The 2,922-nt window shown below is 38.6% G+C and overlaps 1 long non-coding RNA gene across 4 annotated transcripts; it reads left to right on the forward strand.

Moving 5' to 3' along the window:
* The first annotated feature begins 320 nt into the window (after positions 1-320).
* Positions 321-2,570, forward strand: LOC116726835 (uncharacterized). Of its 4 annotated transcripts, none has more exons than XR_004340686.1 (4): positions 321-1,595; positions 1,698-1,815; positions 2,041-2,105; positions 2,213-2,570. It is a non-coding gene; the product is annotated as an uncharacterized LOC116726835 (long non-coding RNA). The 4 variants fall into 4 exon arrangements; XR_004340687.1 differs by having other exon boundaries at positions 1,698-1,774; XR_004340684.1 differs by lacking the exon at positions 2,213-2,570 and having other exon boundaries at positions 2,041-2,188.
* The last annotated feature ends 352 nt before the right edge of the window (positions 2,571-2,922 follow it).

Consider the following 2,922-nt stretch of genomic DNA (forward strand, 5'->3'; position numbering starts at 1 on the left):
CCAGACACGTGTGGTTTAGACCTCGCTACGTTTTAAGTGACTCTGATTAGATTGGGATCCGTAAAAACTGAAGACCTATTTGGGAAGTCACATTAGGACATCATCATTTCTCTGTTTTTTGGGTTTTTTTAAAATTAAAGCCAATGGGTTTCTAGCAAGCCCGTGGAAGCCTTACGTAGCGCCTTGCACCGGGGCTGTTCTTTATCCCGCTGCTAGATGTAGCATTTTAGATGGTGAGGATCCTGGCAGGTCTGAGGAAGCCTTAGGTAGCGCCTTGCACCGGAGGTTTCTTCATCTTTGCGATTTCTTCTCAACTCCCCCATGTTTCAGGGTGAAATAGCGGTTCTTCCCCACGCTGTGCTCTCCGATATAGTAAATTGTTCTATCCTGTTCCTCCACTAATCCAGTCTCCAAGTTTTTAATCTTTCAGGTTTTAGCTGCTCATCGCTGGATCCTTTCGTCGTCGTCCATGTGGTTCCTGTCCTTCTGGACCCCTTGTTTTTCACGCTGCTCGTACGTTTTTCCACATTCACATGATACTGCTTGCCTCCTGCTGGTGGTGGGGACCATCAGCTTTACTAAATAAAAGTAGAAATAGAAATTCACTATTAGTAATTTAGAAACTGTTCAACCATGTAGAGTTAAAGTTTACATTAAGTAAGGAATGCTTGCCTGACAACATGTTGTATTAGAAACCAAATTAAAGCATCAGGACAATAAGAAATTAGAAGACAAAGGAGAACATAGACAGAATTTATGATTGAAGGATTTAATTAAAAGTTTTTATTCAGAGAGACACTAGAGAACAGGATCGGAGGAAAGGAAATGGAGAGCATGTGGAGTAAAGTTTTATGTAGATAAACTATTAATCTCATGAAACAAATAGTTTATATGGCTAACAGCATGTTCATGTGTTGCAACACAGCAAAATCACAGAAGATGAATAGACATTAAAAAAATACCAAACTAGTCTCTGGTTCGGGTTCAGACTTCTCAGATCTCTGATTCTCTGGTCGTCCCAGGTTGGATCTCCTCCGCCTGTAATCCTCCACCTTCAGCACCACCAGTCAGGTGGAGGAAGATAAGAGAACCCAGTTGACAAAAAAAGTAAGAAACTTATTTTCATTTTAAATATGGAAGAAATTGAGGTCAAATTTCAAAATTGTTCTTCCTTCTGTCCATGTATATTCTATTTGTTAACCCTGTTGTCTTTTCTCTGGATTTCATTTCTACATCAACTCATGTCACATGACATGAGTTGACCAACAATTAAAGCAGAAGACCAGCTCCGCCTGTAATCCTCCTCCTTCAACACCACCAGTCAGGTGGAGGAAGATAAGAGAACCCAGTTGACTAAAAAAAGTAAGAACATTTATATCTACACAACATGATTAATCATTTCAAATATAGCTGCGGAGAGCTGAACTGAAAGTTAGAAACTGTCTGCTGTCCATGCATATTTTCCTCCTTCACTTTATCTTCTCTCTTTATTTCATTTCTCTGTGAACTCATGTGATGACTGGAGTTGACCAACAATTAAAGCAGAAGACCTGCTCCACCTGCTGATCTACTGGTTGTAACAGCTTGTGGGAAAGGTGAGGACATGATGATGACTTTGATCAGAAAATCTCTTTCAATAATCTGTCATTTAGACAGAGATTAAGGAATGTGTGTCTGATCATGTGATGACTCCCCAGCATCACTGGACCAATCAGGCGAGAGAAGACAGAGAGGACTGAGGACTGAAACGAAAATACTCTGCCTGCCAAAAAAGGTAGACGATCCAGTGGCCCCAGGTTTACACACCATCTGTTGGTACTAAATACATTTTTTACAACCTTAACTTTTCTATAGTTGAGATTATTTTCTTAATTATTCAAGAATTGAAACCTTGGTTTTCCTTCCTGTTAGATCATATAAGCAAATAAAAGAAACAAATTTTAATGTGCAAAAAGTTGATTTACAGTGAGCAACGCTACAACACTTTTATACATACAGTGCAGTAAACAATTCTCATTAAATTCCCCCCCGTTGTGACAGGTTTGAGGCAGACCGACCGCTGGGGAGATGGACCTCAGCTGACACCATTACTCTGGATGTAACAGGTAGGTGAGCAGAAACTGAAGCTGCTGAGACATCTCAGAAAAGTTTCAGCATTTAATAACGTGCGTTGGACTTTGCGTTTCTCAAGTTTGTTCTTCTGTTTCCTTAGCTCGACTCTGCTGTCAAAACATCAATGACTCGAGAAGCGGACAGCGAGATTTCTGGTGCCTGGCTGGAGACGAGATTCTGATTATTCAAGAGCCAAAACAAAATGTCAGAATAAATAGTTAGAAGGCAGATTTGTTTTCTATTTGTTGTTGTTTTTATTATTAATGCTCCACGACACAAAATGTATCACTGCTGTAACTCTTGAGTTTAATAAAATGTTCTTCTTTCAATCTGTTATTTCTGCTGTCATTTTTTTTTTTACCATAATCATTTGTGGAAACATTATATATTAAAGGAACGCCCACATTTTTAATAGAACTTCATGACTGATCAAAGCACAAACTGGAGAACAGGATTAAAAGAAATTTATTTTTTTTAGTAAGTGTTAATTAATTTGTAGTTACATCAATACAAAATTCACATCTTAAGAACTAACACAAGCCAGTCACACTGAAGAAGTATCCTGATGTTGACCTTCGACCCTTAGCTTCAACTGATTCACTGAAAGGTTGGGTAGAAATGTTACCCAGAGAACGCTCTTTTTCCTTCGTGGATTACACATTTTTCAATTTCCCAGAGGAAAATCCATATCTTTGTGCAACAGATTTATTTATTTGTTTTTTGACTCGTTTAGTTTCTAAATTGAAACTTTTATAAGCAGTGACAAGTGGGTTGTTTCAAGGACAAACAACCCACACAAAAAAACGAGTT

This window comes from Xiphophorus hellerii, chromosome 10, assembly GCF_003331165.1.
Source record: "Xiphophorus hellerii strain 12219 chromosome 10, Xiphophorus_hellerii-4.1, whole genome shotgun sequence".
Lineage (NCBI taxonomy): Eukaryota > Metazoa > Chordata > Actinopteri > Cyprinodontiformes > Poeciliidae > Xiphophorus > Xiphophorus hellerii.